Below are 20,649 nucleotides of genomic sequence, written 5' to 3'. Positions count from 1 at the left end.
CCTTAGTTTTTTGCCTATCACTTTTCTGAGATTCACCTCTATTTATTTGTCCAATTTCCTGACATCTGACCTTGTGACCTCTTAGAAAAATGCATTTATATTTTAATCTACTTTTGTCCACTGATTTAGGATTTATAGCCTAAACTTAATTCACCCTAGTAGTGTGCTGGGATTTTGCTTGCCTCTTTTGTCCATGGCCTCTGGGCTTAGAAAGTGTTCAAGCTCTCACTGTTAAATCAAACAAACTTTAAGAGAGGTAAAATGGCTACCTTGTTTTATCTCCAGAAAGGCGAGTTGGGTTGCTGCCCTAACCTCCATTTCAATGCTCCATCCAAATAGCTCAGAAAAGAGAGGATTTGGAATTTTTTTGGTTTACTGACTAACTCTCTTATCTGTTGCAATCTGTAAGATAAATCTGAATCTCTAGAAGGTGGATGTAGGAAAGATTTCATCACTGTATTTCCTGTTGTGCTAGCTCTATGAAAAAATAACTCACAGATAGACTAATGACAGTAGATTTTTTTATATCTAAAATTAACTTTGAGCTGAGAAAAGTGAGATAACCCTTTCAACACAGGCTCTATGAACAAATAATGAAAAACTTTTTCTAATAACATACTACTGGCAAACTGATCTAACTGATCTTGCCATAAGTAAAGTATCAGCAAAACAAGCCCTTGGTGTTGTTCTGGTTTATTTTTTCTGAAGATTAATGTTGTTTTTGTTGGTTTTTTTCCAGTTGGAGTCAGGTGTCAACATACACTGGGATGATTAATTAGGTGTGAATGGAACTATACTATTTGCTTATTATAGGGTAAAAATTTGTGGCTGAAACTCAGCAAGGTTTTTGAATAGGTACTTAAGTTTCCAACTTATGAACAGCTGTTCCATCAAAGGCAGTAAAAATATCTGTTGGCTCAAAGGTTAGGTGTGCACTAAACTGGATGAATTGAGCCTTTTGCAGCTACCTGAAATTATTAACTACTGAGGACTGGCTCTACTGCATTGTATGGATCCATAACATCTCCCAACAGCATTTGTGTGTGTCGCTTGCTGTGCACTTGAATTGGTGTTCAGCTGTCAATGACAAGCTATGTGTTTTCTGAGTTGTTTGTCCTCTGACTGTAACTCCATGCAGGTTCAGATGGAAGGAGAAAGCAGATTTCACATGTTTACCGGGATAAAATACCTCCTATTGGTTTAGGTTTGCACCTGAAACTTGGTAAAATGGTAGTCAGCATAGCTTCCTGAGTGAGTGATGTTAAGAGTTTCCAGTGCCAATTGCCATCTTTCCTCAGAGCAGAGTCCTACAACAGGTTCATTGGTCGCAACTGAATTCAAAGCCCTGGAGAGAGGGTGTGTCAGGGACAGGAAACAGCAGTGGAGTTGCTGAAGATGATCAGAAGTCATTACATAAGAGCATTGAGGTATAATTACTATAATGTGTAAATATTAAAATATTAGATTACCAGAATTTAGCAGAAAAAAACAACATTTTTAGCAGTGTTAAAATGGTCTCTGTAAATTATGCAGGAAAGAAAGAGAATACAGTACCTGCTTGGAGACCTAGACTGTCAGTGAAAAAGTGAAGGGGAAATTGCAGGGTGGTTGAGTTTTGTATTGGCCTATTGAGGAAAATTAATATGTGAGAGTCACATCTAGTGCTGCAATGATAGGGAGCTCTTACCTGAGGGTAGGTCGATATTTCTTAGCTGTTGTGAATGGACTTTGAATTCACCTTTATCTACCCCCTCCTATAACTGCTTCCAGCAAACTCTGACATGAGTTTTAAAAGTGGTAGAACTGCTCCTAAGAAGAATCAAGGGATTAATGGCTTTAATTTCAACCTTCTCTTTGTAAGCAAATTGGAAGACTGCTAAATGGGCATCTTTCAACTTTATTATGTTGATATACCACTATGGGACATTTGTGAAGCCTGCTGAGCATGTTGTCATGATATGACAGTGCAGTCTCACAAGGTTAAAGTGTCATGATGGCATGGAATATAATTAGTAGAAGACTTTCTTGTTTTTATGATCCATAGTTGAGGGGCTTCTAAATTAAAACATGTCTAATTTCCTGCATGCTTTCCAGCTGGAGGTCTGGGATTGGCATTTGCATTCACCCCTGCAATTGGAACTGATAGAATGGTTCAAAAGGGATTTGTGAGTAACTGTGTTGAGCTGATGTGCTCATTAGTGTGGCTATGTGGTATCATATGGAAGCCTGGAAAGTGCAGCAGCAAATGAAAACATGGCATGCAGCAATGTCACTTCTCCTTCAGCAGTTACACCCTGTCTCTGATAAAGGTCAGCACAATTTAGCTTGTTACCCACATTGCTAAAGTGCATATGTAATGGAGAAAAATGACACAAAATGACCCTTTACTTTCATGTTACCCTTGTACTATTGAAACTGTGCTTAATAGACAATGCTAAGTACAGTAATTTCACGATTATAAGCTGCACCATTTTGACTAAAATTTTGGTCCAAACCCGAAGTGCGGCTTATAATCAGGTGCGGCTTATATATGAACAAAGAACGAAAAGTTGCTGTTTTAGTTTGGAGGACAGGTGTCTGCTGAGAAAGGCAAGAACTTCTCTTTGAAATGGAGAATGTAAACCCCCTCCCTCCAAATTATTATAATTTTGAAATCAAGCGGCTCTCAGGCAAAAATATGGGAATTAGAAATAACAGTTCTTTTCTAGGGAAATTAAAATAGAAATACAGTACTACAAAAAACAAACTCCAAACCCTGACAAAGTCAGAGTACAACCTGACACCCGGTCAGGCAGGGTGTTGGTAGCAGTCCCATTAAATGGTGGTTGCAATCCTCCTGCAGTGACAGATGTGATTCAGTTGAAGCAGTGCTCCTGTACAAGGTGCAGTTTCCCTCTGGAGGTCCAGTGGTGATGTGGGGAAATCCATTTTCCCTCTGGAGTCCAGTGGAGAAAGGGGCTACCTTAGTGTCCCAAAACCTCTGTTTTTATTTTGGTAAGAAATGTTGGGCTCTTCTCCCTGGTTGGAGCAACTTCCAATGGGATGCAGTAATTTTATCAGTCACACAGTAGGACTCAATGGGCCATTAGCAGAAAATGACTCCCTGGAGGAAGGATGGGTTGTGAAAAGATAAAGAACAATGCCCCACCTGGTTTCAATGGATGGCCCATTAGCAGAATATCTGCCGTTGAGATAAGGATCACTGTCCCCACTCTCAACAGATGGTGATAGAACAGATACCTTTTATCACACTCTGTATTGTAACATGCGGCTTATAATCAGATGTGGCTTATGTATGGACAAAGAACAAAAAGTTGCTGACACCTGGAGATGCGGCTTATAGTCAGTGCAGCTTATAATCGTGAAATTACTGTATTTAGGACTGTATTCAGAGATCTGCTAAAAACCCCAAATGGATTATTTCTTTTAACATACCTTCTTGAGTCCTCTCCCCTACTCCAGCAGACTCGTGTCTGATGAAGTTGTGATGCTGAACTTTGCTTAAACAACGTGTTTGAGAGAGAATTAAGGCTGTGGTGTTTAGGCTAAAGAGTAAAATGTATAGCAATTGTACTAGCTTCCAGCCGAGGAGTGAACTAAACTCTTTGATTTAGGGTTTTTCACCCCACCGGGTTTGAGTGCATTAACAATGCATTTAAACACCCTGATAAACAAAAGTGTGAAAGAATGTGTCATGTCAAGGCCAATCTGCAATCTTGGATTGCTTTCAAAATCATGTCTGGAGTATTTGAGCTGTCTCCTTCTCCCTCACCTGCTAACATCATCTTACAATTTTAAGTGATTCTCAAGAAAGAGTGTTGCCCATCTAAACATCTTGGTTAATAGAACTGCAAGATGATATTACAGGTTCTTCTGGCTCAGTGGGTTGATAAAAGTAAGTGCATGTTGCATCAGTGTACTGAGAGCTAGCAAACAGTAGTCACTGCTGCCCCAATTACACTCTCACCCAGTTCATGTAAGAAGGCTGAAGACTTTTAGAGAGATAAACATCTTCCAGTGGAGTCAATGTGCACCCTCGAGGGGTACATTCTGAGCTCTAGAGCTGTTTCCATGACTAGTTTTTAACTCATTCTTGTAGTATTGATTCTTTTTATGTAATGATTATTTTTTTCCTGGCTTTTTTTTTTCTTCCAAAACCCAGAGTTATTACCAGTATTGTACAATACTTTGAAATCAATTTTAGATAACTGAAGGCAAAATAATAGATCAGTTCTGAGTATGACGTTTTAGATATTTTTCCATTAATTTCATTTCCTGGACAAAGTTAAGAGACAATAATTTTGATTATTTACTTTATTTAGTAGAAAGAACATAGATAGTCTTTACTAGAATAATACATGGAATGTAGAGTATTCTCTAGTATCTTTTATCACAGCATACCCATACTCTACAATTAATTAGTCTTGTAGAACTCCTTTGGGAGACATGAAAGCAGATGGCAGCAGTTCTGAGCTATGTTCCTGGTTTGGTAGTGTTTATTGTGGTTACATTGCATAATGTGTTTAATCTCTAACCTATTGGACCAATTTGTGAAACAGACACAGTGAAAACAACATTAATATATATTGTTGGTTAAGGTGCCATTGCCACACAAAGTTGGGCTGTTTCACTGAAATAAATCAAAGATTTACATCAGATCAAAGCTAAGTCTCTGAAAAGGGTAGAACTTAATGGACTTCATGATTCTGCAAACAGAAAACTTGCAGAAAAAGCAGGACAAATAAAAATATTTTCTACTGCTGGTTGATTCCTCTGCAATTCATGCAATGTGACAACACTCCCATTTACAAGAATTCGGTGTCAGTTCTGTAGTAACCCATGTGTTCATGTATTGAAGAAGGTTTTCTTCACATATTGTCAAACACATTAAGCTTCTTAAAGAAAAGTGGAAAGAACATCAGTCTGCTTATTAACGCATTGTCTAATTGTTTCCATGCAATTTCTTTTATGTCAGAAAGTATTTGACAAGATTTAAGCTTCCCCATTCTCATCAACTTTGAGGCTGATTGCCTATTCTTTTTTTTTTCAGGTATTATTGAGTATAAACCATTACAATGGCTTATAAAAACACACTGTGTTCGAATAGCCTACCACATACAAAACATACAGTTTGTGCATAAATAGAAACTGAAAGTTTGCATTGCTAAATCAACGTATTAATTTTATAGTTTCAGTCTTCCCTGTGTAAAATACTATGAAAATTATGGGTTTATTAAAAGATTAATATGTAGTGAAATTGTCTGAAGGAAAGAACAGTGGAAACTTTTCAGGATCTGATTTAAACACATCGGTCCTAGAATTTCAGTGCATATATATATATATATCAGCCTAACACAAAAAAAACCCAACTCAAAACAAAACAAATCAAAACAAAACAACCAAACAAAAAAACCACAAAAAACAAAAACCCAAACAAAAAACTCCATCCACAACAGGCTCAAAAATGAGTGACTGTGTTAGAGGCATGCTGCTAAATGGCAAAAACAGCTTTGCAAATCTTGTGTAGACATCTGTTGGTTAGAGGAATGCATCCCTCTGGAGTTTGTAAAAACAAAAATTATCTGAATCAGCAGGTAAAAATTCGAATGCAGATTGTGAAAGTAGTTCCGTGGGGGAACTTATTTTCCTCCTGGAGACTTTTCCCACCTTTTTAAGTATTGATATCAGCCAAGGATTTTCTATTACCTCCAAGATAAAATCTTGCCAAGGCAAAATCCTGTAGGTGAAGATCTCACCTTTTCCCAGTTTTTCAGCAAGGGAGGGACAGCTCCTAAATCCCATTCGGCTTACTCTGCCCTCAGAGATCTGCTATCTTATAGTTTGAAAATAGACTGTTTGGAAAATTCTGGAGAATAAAAACAGCTTTGGGGTATAAAGATGCTTAATTTTGAAATTGTACATCAGGAAAATACTCTTTCTGCTCTAACCTATCAACAGCTCTCTGGAAGTGACTAGTGGATATTCCATAAGGTTTAAATTTATTTACCAATTTGAGAAAGGGCAGACCTCTGAAATATGAGATTTCAGCACTGTGGGCTCCCATGCTCTCTGAGCTTGTTGCTTGTCTAACTAACCCTTTGTTGGTCTTAGTAATGAATTTTGGTATAATTTCCTAGAAGCAGAAAAGTCTGTCCATAGCTTTCAATCCTACTCTCCAAAAATCTGTTTGTGTGCTTATGCTGAGGCAAGATAAATTTACAATTAAGAGGGAGAGATGCTTCCCAAGTACAATTAATGCTAAGGAAACAGGAAGATAGCAATACAGAGAAAACAAGTTTCATCATAAACATCTTAAATACATTATGCCTGTCTTTTGCTGGTGAAAAATTTCACATTCTGGAAAAAAAAAAGCATTAAAAAGTAGCTCTTATGACATTTTTGCTGAATGTTTTGACCTGCTTAGCCCAAAGCTGTGTGATTTTGACAGAAACAGCATACTGGGTTAAGAAAACCAGCCTTTTATATTCAATTCAGCTCTCTTCATAGGCAATTTTTTCTCAAATTGCACATCCTAGATACAGACAGCTTGTGAGCGTCTCTAGATGACAAAGTTCTGTATTTCACTGCTTGGTTTCATACATTAGCATCAGAGGTCAGTGGTGGGCATATGATGTAAGGAAGACCCTGTCTGGTGAAATCAGAGGAGGTGGAATCATCATCACTGGGGCTGGAGGCAGCAGTCTGTTAATTTTATTCCTATTTATTTATAGAGTTAATTTTGCTGCTATGGCGTTGTGTTTTGAATTTTGTATGAGAATAATGTTAGTAGCACACTGATGCTCTTAGTTGTTGTTAAGTAATGTTTACACCAAGTCAGGGACTTTTGAGCTTCTTGTGCCCCACCAATGAGCAGGCTGGAGGGCCATGATGAGCTGGGAGGGGACACAGCCAACACAGGTGACGCCAACTGACCAAGGGGAGATTCTGTATCATTTAGTGCCATACTCAGTAAATTAACTGGGTTGAAAGCTGTACAGGGACCACGGCTTGGGAACTGGCTGGGTGTTGGTTGGAAAGTGGGGAGGGAATGCACTGGACATCACCTGTTTTGTATATTCTAATACTTTTATCATTACTGTTGTCACTATCATTTGCATTCCTTTCTGTGTCATTAAACTGGGTGAGTGAGTGGCTGTCTGGTGTTTTTTTACTGGTTGGGGTTGAACTATGTCAAGACCTGAAAAAATGATAAATTAAAATTTAACCATGTGGAGAAGGGATAGGAGGGAGAGTTCTTTAGTGACAAATGAGGAACAGAAGTGCACTAGAGGAATAGAGGGCTTTGTGGCTGTTTTTACTGGTATATGAAATCATGCAAGAAAAACGTCTTGGGCGATAGAATTCGCTTGTTCACATTTCTAAGTCAACTGTCATTAACGCAAGGCACCTTTAAGGAATTAATATTAGGTAAGAATATTCCCAAAAAGTTATTTTGATGTAAACATCTTGTTTAAAGGAAGGCAGGAAGGTTGGATATAGGCAATAGCCCAAGACCCATTTAATTTATATGGTAGTGTAGAAGGAGTATGTTTCCAGTTAGAAACTCACCATTCAGCAGCTACTGTGGGTGATCCCAACTCAGGTCAGCCATACCTAGAGCTGCTGAGAATTGTGTCACTATTGTGTCATGAACCAACCAATATCTGTCACCTTCACACCTTGGCTTAGCAGCTTTCCCTTGCACCTTTACACTTTTCCAGTGCAGCCAAAGACCTGACCTCACCACTATTGTATGGTAATGATACTGCACTCTCTAACCTCTCTGAGTCTTTTCAAGTCTAATTTGCAAGGCTTGGAGAAATGAGTTGTGGGCTGATGGCTTTCAGTCAGCATTGCATATAGATAGTCACTTAAAAGGCTTAGCAATGTGATCACATTTGTTCAAGAGGATTGAGCTAGCATAGATATAAATACCATTTGCTCTGAAAAAAGTTGACTCCTCTGGATGAAGTTCTTAAGAATCTGGTGACTTATCACCCCTTCAATATAATGGTCAAGCAAGATTAATTTTGCATCCATGCATTTATTTGCAGTGTAGGGCATGATCTGTCAAACGACTTTCTTATACTTCTTTCCAGCTAAGAATGCAAGAATAAACTCAAAGTTGCTAACACATCTAAGTAAGCCATTAATAAGGCTAATTATATAATTGCAAATTGGAGCTCTTTCCAATCCTATTTGGATATATGTGTTGCTGATCAAGTCTTGTAGACACTAGCAAGGTTGGAATGAGTTTCATTTCAGATGTACAAATAAGATAAGCTTTTGAGAGAAAGAGGAAAGAAGAGGTAGGAAGGAAGTCTACTAACAGGCAGGGTTTTTTTTTCAGACATCAATGAGGTTTATAATGTAGATTCACTATTCTGTTACTGAGGTCTGAGAGTAGCTTCCTACCCCCAGTAAAGTATATTTAGCAGCAATTGTTGAAAGGGGCATGTGCCTGGGAAATGAACAATGTTCTTTGTGAACACAATTTACTTGCAGTACTCTGTGTTGCAGGGCTAGTCTTGTAGTGTACTTGAAGGACTAAATCTGGTTCCTAGATTACTTCTGTGAAAAAAACTGAGTAATAAAAGCACTCTAATTCACTGTTTTTGCTAGAAGGGATTATCTGACAGTAGCTTCTAGGAATTCAATTTTCTTTTTAGATAATGTTAAATTAACTATTGCTTTTTCATAGTAAAAAAAAAAGAAAAATCCAGTACTGCTACTGTGCTATAAAACATCTTATTTCTGTTTGTGGGGCATTCAGCTGTATCTTTTGCTTTTTTGATGTCAAAATTTGATTATTTTCTCTGGTTTTAATATTAGTACTTGCTCCAATTTTCTTCTGAGTATTTTGCTAAAAAATACTTGTTACGATATTATTTACTAATGCTGTTGTGTAATGGTTTTGCATGGCAAGGTTTTGGTACTGGGGGCACATATAGGGGTGGATTCTGGGAGCAGCTGCCAGAAGTGTCCTCCATGTCTGATGGAGCCAACAATGCCAGCTGGCTCCAAGATTGCCCCACCACTGGCCAAGGCTGAGCCCATCGGCAATGGTGGTAACACCTTTGGAATAATGTGTTTAAGAAGTAGTGGGGAAAGAAAAGATGAGTTCAGCATGAGAAGCAGCGAGAATATGTGACAGAAACAGCTCTGTAGACACCAAGGGCAAAGGAGAAGGAGGAGAAGGAGGAGGAGATGCTGCAGTGGCTGGAGCAGAGATTCCCCTGCAGCCCATGGTGCAGACCAGGTGAAGCAGCTGTGCCTCTGCAGCCCATGGAGGGCCCCATGCTGGAATTCAGCTGGATACCTGAAGGAGGCTGTGATCCCATGTGAAACCCATCCTGGAGCAGGCTCTTGGCAGGCCCTGTGGTCTCATGGAGAGAAGAATCCATGCTGGAGCAGGCTTTTACAGGATTTTTGGACCCACGGAGAGAGGAGCCCACACTGGAGCAGGTTTGCTGGCAGGATTTGTTACCCTGTGGGGGATTCACACTGGAGCAGTCTGTTCCCGAAGGACTGCACACCGTGGAAGGGACCCACCCTGGGGCAGTTTATGAAGAACTGCAACCTGCAGGAAGAAGTCGTGTTGGAGAAGTCCACGGACAACTGGAGCAGGGGAAGAATGTGAGGAGTCCTCCTGCTGAGGATGAAAGATTAGCAGATGTAACATGATGAATTGATCAGTCCCTATTTTCTGTCCCCTGCAGCCACTGTGGGGGAAGAGGAAAAAAAAACCCACATAAATGAAGTAAGATTTAGGAAGAAAAGAGAGGTGTGGGGAAGATATTTTAAGATTTGTTTTTATTTCTCATTATTCTACTTGGATTTCATCAGTAATAAGTTAATTCCCCCAAGCTGAGTCTATTTTGCCTTTGTTTTGCTGAGTGATCTCTCCATATCCTTACTTCCACCCACAAATCCTTCTTTATATTTTCTCTTCCCTGTCCAGCTGATAAGGGGAGTGAATTTGGTGGTCATCTGGTATCCAGCCAAAGTCAACCCACCACATGGTAATGTGCTTCTAAAGGTCACACTTGAAAAGTGGAGCACTGTGCCTACTGCCTACTGAACTATGTTTTAAACTAGTGGGTAATTATGTCAAGAATGAGATTCCTGCAACAGAAAACATATGGCTTGCTTATGCTTGAAGATTCAGCAAAAGCATCCTCAGAGACTGGGTATGCTTGATAAAAGAACTCTCCTATCCTCTCTGACTTTCTCCATGATAGCAGTGGAAATATTTAAGTTCTGAACCATAAGGGTGGCAGGGCTCTGAGTCATGCATGTATTTCTTTACTTGCATGATGCACCTTCAGCTGCAGTAGCTGTAGAGGAGTAAGGCAGTTCTTGCTTGGTCTTGTGCCTTGTTTTGGGAGTGGAGTGCATTTGGGAATGAGTTATTTGGAATGAAGCCCAACACCATGGCACTCACTGCAGACAGAGTTGTCTGCACATGCAGACACATCTGATACAACCATTGGATGAATGTTTCTTAAATTAGACTAAAATGATCATAACAGCTTCCATTGTCAAAGGCAGCTGTTCTGTCTGGGCTCAAAAAAAAAAAAAAAGAATGTAAGCATTGCTGGAATATTAAGACTTACTTTTCAGAGTTGCAGTGTCTTTAGTAGTATGGTAGCAATTTCTGATGTGCTTATGTTGTAAGATAATTAACTGCAAACTACAAAACTGCATTGAGAAGCAAATCAAGAGAATCAGGAGTGAAGCCTAAAATATGAGCCAATCTGAATCTTAACCTTAAAGTTTTCAAAGCTCTGACTTATAAACATGTATGGGGGGGCTTCAATCCACTGGTCAAGGTTGCAATGCATAACACCACCCCACCACCTCAGATCAGTAAAAGACAATTGAATGGCTTTTGTGTCTTTCTCAAGGTTTGTATTTTCAAATATGGTGCACTGTAGCAACTCTGATGAACAGTCAGACAAAAGTGGTAAAAGCTGCAGAAAAAGAATTACCATAATTTCCTCTAGGATGTCAAAATACACTGTGTACCAAAGAAGCTGTGCAGGAACTCAGCAGTGGCATGTTTTTGCAAACTGGGTTGGAAAAGACCAGAGCAGCATGCAAGGAACATGACACACATCCATTTAGACATGTTTCTCTTTTGTAACATCACAAACACATTTCCTTCCAGCAATTGGTTTACTTTTGGGAGAGAGCTGTAACTTTAAGGGTGTGTCAGTCAGGTAAGGGACAGAAAGAAAGGCAAGATTTATCAGAAAGTTGGGGGACCTCTAGAAGAAAATTAAACACTTATATTTTAGAACAAAGAGGACAAAATGGGAGAAATTCTTGGAGTCACAAATCCAAACCCTTGGAAGAGAAGCAGTAGTACTTATCACTACCACACAGAAACTCTTGCAAAGAAAAAGAAATGTGAACACCTCAGGAATGGTGTTTTTCTCCCTTTGCATGGAATCATGCAAAAAAAAAGAAAATAATTTTGGCTGATTATAGTAATGCAAAATTCTGTTAGCAATAGTGCTACCAAGTGTACACAGCCTGCGCGCTTGATTATAATACTTTAAAATGAAATAAACCAAGTTATATTGAGAAGACTAAAGAGATAAAGTTCCAAGTGTAGAGAAAACAGTTTTTTTTTAGAGGAGTTGTTCAGGGCTAGCAAATTTAAAGCGTGAGTATGTATGCCCACACATCTGTATCTTGGGACCATGCTATTTTCTTCCTATGTTTTTGAAACCATACATAGTAAATTCATCACTGTTCACTGGAATTCTATTAATAGGAAGAGAGAGTGCATGCTTTTCCAAGATTAGCACTAACTCCAGAAGCAGGTTAGTGCTGAGCATGTCTGTGGCAGGAGGTGATGGGTTTATGTTTTTTTAAAGAAATGGTTATATTCATTTTTCTTCAGTTTGACTTGAATTTTGTTTCTCTAGCAAGAGACTTCAAAAAGATGGAGCTAGTGACCTTGTGGAAGCAACTTTTTTTGTACAGTCCTGCTTGAGTGGGGTTTTTAGTTGAGCTGCCCTTCAATTATAATGAAAAGAAAGAGATAATTAATATAAACTTGCTCCGTCTCCCATCCAACCAAATTGCAGGTTTATTTATTTTACCTATGTTGGTACTTATTAAAACACATTCCCGTTCCCTAAGCCTCTGGGTTCATTTACATCTTTAGAAACATAATTAAACTTCAGTCATCCATAGCTGTCTGTCCACATTTGAAACTGCCAGAAGACAGGCATTAGATTAATAACTTCCCATAAATGTATCAGAGGGGGAAGCTGACACCATCCTTGAGATGGACTTTGTCCTGAGCATGAAGACCTCTCTGTGTTCAAATCCAGCAGGGAGTCTGTTTGGGCAGGGAGGAGGATATAAAGAGTGACAAAAATGTGATTTTGGGCTTCCAGGCATGATTGTTAACTTTGTGTGTGTCAGATTTTGGTTGCCAGCTGTACACTTCAGAATGGTCTTTAATGGATTTTTAGAGAATATGTGGGGGGCATTCTTTAAAAATCAAGATCCTTTAATGTTCTGCAAAACAGATACTTTGAAATAGAATTACAATTGTGTGATTTACAGAAAATTTGAACCATACAATTGTAGGATTTTTGCTTGTTTGTTGTTTTCTGCATAAATAGTGTGTTTAATAGTAGTGTGCTTAATTTTTCTCCAGCATTTCTTGAATGAAGAATTTATTAATTTGTTAAAATGTTGACATTTAATAAATAGAAATATTATATATAGTTATCTAAAAAGTGTGTACACACTGTATAACAACACAGGCTATCATTTTAAAGAAATGTGCTGCTCAGAAAAGGGAATAAAATTAAACCCTCTCTCCATTACCTTGATGGATGTTTTGGAGAACATGTATTGCACTGCTTCTCTCTTTTTTCTTGATCTCTTTTCCCTATTTTCTTTATTCATCTCTTTTTTCCCTTTTTTCCTTTTGTATTTTGTGTTATTCCTTCTAATTTCCTACCTTCCTCTCTCTCCTTCAGCAGAGCTTTGTTTTTCTTTTACCAGGTCTCCAAATTTCTGTTCATCTCCACCAAACTGTGTTCATCTCCACCAAACTGTCAGGGCTGTATTCCTGTGTCCCTCCTACATCCCCTGACTCACACAATTCTTCTGCTTTTTAATACACTTTCTTCTACATCATCTTCCTGTTTTCCTCAATAATCTTTCTACTGTTTTTTCTTTCCTGTTTTCATTTATGTGTTAATACTTACATGAAAAATTTCTTACTGTGACAAAAAGCCAGTCTCTCCTCTAGTTGTCCCTGGCTTCTGCTCTTGGCCTCAGCAATGGATTTCTTGGGGGAAACCTCTGGCCTGTCCTGTTGGGAATGGTTTCTGGCAAAAAGTTGTGAAACAGAGCAGGCCAGTGAGTGATTGTCATCAGGTACAGCAAAGAAAGAAGGATGTGACCAAACCTAGGAGGGAAAGGGGCTCTGCAGGAAGAAGTTCCTCTGAGACCTGTCTAACATCAAGCAGTTAGAAAGGGGATGTTTAACAGAAGCAGACAAGGTTTAACAGAAGCAAGATGTCTTCTGGGACCTCATCCAGCCCTTGCTCTCAAAAATATTTCTACTGTATCTCAAAATACAAGCAATATTGCTTATTTTTAAATTCAGACATGTCTTAGGGACAAAAAAAAAATATCTACATGGTTGACACAATTTAAATCAAATAATGGTTGAAGTAACTTGTTCTTTTATTAATGACATGTAATTACATCCCAATCCCTGAATTTTACACACGGGACAGCATCAGCTATACAAAAAATAAACCACAATAGCACACTTCCAAAATAATAATAAACATCTATAAATTTCTAACCATCCTTCTGAAGGAATACTAAAAAATAAAACTAAGCTAATTTTGTCCTCATCCTGCAGAGTTATACATACTCTCCCTCCCAAGCCATACACACCCAGTGCCAGTGGCTTGTGAGGACATTGAGAGGGCAGGTTCCTCTGCACACACACAGCTCGTGCTGGGGATGCTGCCAATCCAGCTGCTGTGAAAGCACCCTGGCAGTTCATCTGTGGCCCCTGAGGTGTGGGTTCATGCACATTGTACCCAGTATTGTCACTCCAGTGGCTGGCTGCTGGCTGTGTGGGATGGGTGGGGAGGCTGACCATGCTGACCATGCTGGCTGCCAGCTTCTGGCTCTGCCAGACCAGGTTTTGTCTGGGCCTCTGTTTCCACTCCAGCATCTTTGCTCCGATCTTCATGCTTCCTGTTTATAGTTTTCAGGTTGATTTCTTCTTTGTATCAAAAGCCAGTGTAATTCCCTACTTGCTTTTTAATCTGGATGATGGCCATCTTCCTCTTTAGCCCCTTTCTCAGAAACTACAGGATTAAGTACAAAGAATATACATCAGAACATTGTTCCACCCACACTGACCAGCTTTGCTAACAAATAGGATTAAATAGCTCGGTTAGTATGTCTGTAGTCTGTCACGTCATCTTGCTCTGAGCTGGCTTTTGAGACTGCTACATTATTCTGTGTAAACCAGCAGTCACAGAAAGCTCTTGCAAACAAGAAAGCAAAAATGAATAAAAAACTACCCTTGAGGAATGCCTGTGAATAAGGGTTAAAAGCACCTTGGCACTCTGGGGAAAGCCTGAGGTATTGCTGTATAGTTTGTAAGGAAAGCCAGTCCGAGCTTTTGCAGATGAGGTCTCTATTGAATCCTACCGTGGTTTTTCAGCTGTGTAACCCATTACCCTGCCAGATATTTTTGTGTCTCTGGAAGACTTCCCAGAAGAGGGCATGTGCCTACATTTCAGCCTGGCATCTTAATTCAGGCCCTCTTTCTCTCCAGAGTGTCTGTCCTAAAGGCAAATAAGAAACAGGGTGATGTTAATTACCATCAGTTACTGGCTGAAGATGAAAATATGTGTGGGGACAGATTTGAATGAGAAGCAAACGTAGCAGCAGTGCCTTAAAAGACACAAAGAACCATCAGATCTCTTTTTTCAAAGCTGTAACTTGGTATTAGTGGAGTGTAGCATTGGATAAGATTTATCTATCTATCTATCTATCTATCTATCTATCTATCTATCTATCTATCTATCTATCTAATCTATCTATCTAATCTATCTATCTATCTATCCATCTATCCATCTATCTATCTATCTATCCCTATATCTACAACAGCTTATGATTTTTAAAAATACTTCTACCAGCTAGGCAATTACACAAAAGTCTAATTGTTGCTAAAAAAAAATCCTTAATTTTCAAATGTCTACTGTTCTGTATTTAATATTTTTAAAGGAAGACTATGCAATGTCTTACCCCTGAATAGAATTCCTTCTTGATAAAAAGTGCCTGTTTGGGAACCCACCTAAACTTTCCAGGAAATAAGCATTTGGTATATATGATGATGATGTGTGTGTATATATATATATATATATATATATATATATATATATATAAAATTAAAGTCAAATGAAAACGAGCAGTTTATATGCTCAGGGAAACCAGAAATAAAGCAGAACTCAGAGCTGTTATTTAGTCCCATAGCTTCCCTGTATTAATCATATGAATAGCAGGAAGAATGGGAAATTTGAAAAAATAAACTTGTTGGAGTGGGGCGGAATTTTTGCAGGGAAAAAAAAAGCAATCCCGCTATTCTTGGTAGTTCTCTTTGTTCTCTTAGAGGAGCAGACCAGGGAAACTTGGAAAAAGCTTTGGCTGAGAATGATGAGGATTTGTACAATGAGGGAAGTTAAGCTTGAAAGAAATTTTAAAAGATAGTGCTTTCTTTACATAACAGAAAAGGCATCTTGACTGTAGCTCAATGACAAAACAAGTGAATTGCCAGTGAATTGCTGAAACCTGCAAAACAAGATAAAGTTGGAGGTCGTCTGGAAGCTGGAAATCCCCAGGAGAGGCATGGATAAAGATGTCGAGGGTACCTAGTGACTGGAGTGGAAACTAGATGCTCTCTAAACTGAATTCTGCAGTTCAGTGAAGGCTGAAACGTCAGAAGTTGTCACTCTAAAGGGAGAACTGGGGCTGCTGAGATAAGATCTAGTCATCCTTGAAAGGAACAGGGCCAGCCAACTAAAGGAATGAAGACGTGTTAGAATTGGATCAGCTGTGCAACCTGCAGCAGAGGCAGTGAGCAAATGTTGACAAATTCCATATGTTCAGCTTTTCAGGTAAGGTGGCTTCATCCTAGAATCTGGACAGCAGTGACAACTGATTAATTTCAAAATGTTTTTGAGAGAGTGAATTAGGCTGATTTTAAAGACATTGCAGGCATTCTTTTGCCCCTTTTTTTCCACATCAGTCACAACTGTCAGAAAAATTATGGATTAAATGCCTAGAAAATAAATAACTAATTGTCCCAGCAGAAAATTAATGGCTGGCTATGTGGTAGGAAAAGGAGGACCGCTAATCTGGAAATAATCCACATATATGCAATATAGACTGCTTATGTAGCACAGGGCAGTTCTGTATTTATTTAATGTATGTTACACCTGTGAAATTAATTAGGTGGATAATTTTAAACATTTAAATGCCAAGAAATTTCATTATTTCATTATGAAATTTAGATTAGACATTTGAAATTTTCTTGAGGGGAAACCTCAAGAAAAATTGTTAAATTTCTTTTCCAACTTTTCCTCAAAACATGGCTAATTTGTGGATGCATTTACTTCTACACATATATGCACAAATACAGACACATACATATAAATGACACTTCAAAATCATATATATATACAACTTTTTTTAACTTCTTGGGTAGAGAAGGGGTAATTTGTCCACACTAGAACATGCTGCCTTGGTGTGGAAAAATATACAAGGCATTTAAACAAAAGTGGTTTTACAAGAAAGCTTGGCTGCTTTTCTGCCATAATGACCAGAGAGAGATCACCAGCTCTGCAGCAGGTCCCACACCTTTTCATCAGAGGTTAACAAAGGGATGGACTGATACCCTGATTTCTAGTAGGAATGGGGGAAACGACTCATGTCTCTTAGCTCCACGGGGCATTTCTGGTTCTGTAAGCTGGTTTGAAGGCATGGAAGTATCCCAGATAATGGCACATTAGTATGGCAGAGTGCACAAGCTAACGAGCCTTGCCTCTTGGGGGAATCATTAGGCTGAGGGCAGTGCTATTTTGACATGAGTACTTTGCTCCCAGTGTCATACTTAACTCAATGATGCTGGCTTGGTGGGAGGGGGAGAAGTCCCTGAACCATCCTATATTGCTATGTGGAATGCACTGGCTTGCAATACCTCTAGTTCTGATGCTTAGGTAATTTAAATTAGGTTAAATTAAATTTTTGCCAAATTAAGTTAAATTAAATTGCTTCTGAAATTGCCTGTTGTTACATATTGGACCCAAGTCAATGGGTCATTCCATGGACTTCTCTGAGTTTTATATCAACCTTCAAACATTTTCATGTAAGAGAAATAACAATAACAACAAAGCGGGGAAAGGAGAAGGAAACATAGACCAGCCCCTGGCTTGGTACATTAGGAAATTTAGACAGATATTGCAATAAGAACACGCTGTCTTATCTTCAAAGGCAAAACAGAGTCAAGGCTCAGTTATGACAATCTATGCAGAGAGAGCTGCAGGGCTAGTTAGATGATGAGAGACTGATTTTCATGAAGAAAGATATACCAGCTGACAAGAACACAGAATCATTTTAGAGAGCAGTTCAAAATGTGCTGGTTTTTTCAGACATTTCCCTCTAGCTATCCAGAGAGAGGAAGGACGTCCTACAGAAAAGGATGTTAGCTTTAGTTATCAAGAGATCCCACCTGAATTTCTTGTTCTGCCACAAACTTTTTGCAAAAACTTGAGCAAATCACTTTTTGTTAAATACACAAAGGATGCTTTTCCTAGTGCCAGTTCCAGTCCCTTGCTTGTACTGATCTCCAAACCATAATGTTTTTTATCAGTGGGTGCTGGGCACTTTCTGAAAAACACAGTAGCTGATCACCCATAGAGCCTTTCAGCTTTCTTTTGTTTCAATGCCTCCTGAGTAAGAAAGGGAAGGAGGTGCTGAGAAGTTTCCCTGTTATCCAGGCTAGTCTTAAACATGGAAGCTCTGGACAATGGTTGCAATGCTCTGCTTTTTTGGTGTTGTTTTGGGTTTTTTTTGTTGAAGGAGGGTTTAGTGCAAAGTTTTTTCCAGTTGCTGTCTTTTCCATGTTGCAACACCAGCACTGTTATGGTGCAATGACAAGAAATGCATTTAAAGAGTCTGAGATACATAGGTAGTGAAGGTAAGCAGCTGCTTTTCTACCTGAAAGTGGTTAAACCACAGAGCTGGTGGAGGGCCAGATCTGAGTAACTGAGTCTCAAGGATATTTTGTGTTTCACAGCACAGTGTCACAGCCTGCCTGCGTAGGCTGCCTCATTCTGAGGGGAGACAGCTGTTCCAGCATGCTAACAAGCCCTGTTGTGACTTGGCTACAGAGATGCTTAGAACTGGCTTTACTCACTGAAAGCCAGCCTGGGATCTCTGTCATACACAGTGTACCTGGAGATGCTCGGAGGTACATGTGATGTGCAGATCAGCGTCAGACTCGGGCTCAGCAGAATCCTGATGACTTAGGACAATGTTTCCTTACTTTGAAGCAATTATATTTTCGTAAGAAAACTGGTCACTAAACCCTTACTATAAAACTCCTGAGCCCACTAAATGGTCGAGGAACTGCTTTGTAAATAGAGGCAGACAGGTCCTTGGCTCTGTAAATGAGTGCAGCTGCCTTTAAATCAATGAAGCCGTTCTAGTGCTCAAGGTGAGGATCTGACTCAAAGACTAATGAAAGAGAGGTGGCACCAAGAATGAGATTTTTCTAAAACTCTCAGCATTAGTCTGACTTGGTGCCTGTTTCCTTATTAAATTCTGAGGGAACAGATGCCAAGCTGAAAGCTGAGAAATCCCATCCCTCAGACCAAGAGTGCCACAGATTGTGCTCTGCTGAGACTGACTGTGAAGGTTGAACAGTTTGGTGCAGTACTTTTTGGTCAGTAGTTAAAAAGTTGAAAAACTCTGGTCCACTCAAAAACCAGGAGAGAAAAGCCAAAACAGACAGGATAACCAAAAAGCAGTGCATTTCCACTGCATCCCCAAGTACAGAAACAAACTACAAAACCTTAGGTTCTCCCAGGACTCCAAGATGTCGGGTCCAGCCCATCTCCGATCAGTCTTTTGGATATATGTTTCCATGAGGATTTCAGGAAATTTTAAGGCCAAGCTCTTCTGTGTTGATGCTACTATATGACTAAAAGCATGTGAGTAGGGGAGAGACGGCTTGTTTTGAGGAGGTCAGTGGGAGGGTGTCACTGAAATGCTCAGTATCTTTGCTGATCCATAGCAGAATCAGAAAACGTTGGATTAATTGACCTTCACTGTCCTTGCTGTATTGGACTCAATGACAGTGCAACGTAAGTAGCTCAAAGAATTTAATTATAGAAACAATTTCAAGCAAAGGGGACAAAAATAGTACTTAAGCAACCCTCCTACCAGACACCCTTTAGTATAATGATACAAAAAAAAAGAAATTTAAGTTTGTACATTAACTTCTAATTGAGCAGGGAATGGGTTAATGCAACTGAAGAAGATAAATGTCAGGATAATTTTTTAAGTGCTTTATCTGCTAATAGCACTGAGCCCAAAACAGCACTGATGTGTTAATGCAACTTGATCAAGCTGATTATATAGCAGCATAAAGACATTCTGCTTATCTGCTGGCCTCATCATCATTCATTTTCAGTGTGTTTGAACAGACTACACTACACATCAGTAGTTATGTTCTATATGCAGTAAAATTACCACATTACATGTTTGCAATGATATACTTACATATATTTGCTTCCTGAGGACAGGAAGCTTTCCGTCATTCTGTGGCTGTGGAAGTGCTTTCACTGTAAAAGAGTTTCACACAGGAAACATTTCATTTATCACAACTATCCTTTTTGAATCAAATAGTTATGGTTAATTCAGCAACAAGCAGATTCTTGACAAGAACATGAGGCTATCCCTCAGTAAGAGTTAGTTACCTAAACTGACTTCAAAACAGGCTTCCTGAAAGAATAAGGGTTCATTTTTCTGACTAAGGGTCTCAAAATGTAGGTATTAGATAATCTTGACCCATGGTTCACAGGCAACATGCTGTCTGTAGGAACTTCTCCATTGCCCTCAACCCTAGGGAATATAAATATTTCAACTTAATCTGGCAGGGAGAGAGAAATACCATATTGTCTGCAAAATGCTTCTGTGTTGTGGCTGGTGCGCCAGAAATGGGAACAGTATCCATGTGGAAATGGGCTAAGGCAGGGTATCATTTTTAACTCTGTTGTGGAAGCAGCTCCTTGGCTGTCTGGGGCTCTCTGCTGCACCAACAATCATGCTGGCACAGCCATTCAGGAGGCCATCCTTAAATGCTGTAATTTAGGAGAGCACACTGTGCATGTTGTACTTTATAGAAAGCAGATGAATCCCTGCTTTCAACAGTACAATCCAACTCAGATTAATGTTTGAAGCTTTAAGTATTGCCTCAATATGTAATTTTTCTATGACATGTCTGTTTGCATTGATAGTAAATTCTTAAAAGAGAAGAGAAAAAATCATTTAAAAAGTTAGGAAAAAAACCAGAAAGTACTG

The sequence above is a fragment of the Catharus ustulatus genome, chromosome 2 (assembly GCF_009819885.2).
Source record: "Catharus ustulatus isolate bCatUst1 chromosome 2, bCatUst1.pri.v2, whole genome shotgun sequence".
In the NCBI taxonomy this organism is placed as follows: Eukaryota; Metazoa; Chordata; class Aves; order Passeriformes; family Turdidae; genus Catharus; species Catharus ustulatus.
This window is presented reverse-complemented; position numbering follows the sequence as displayed.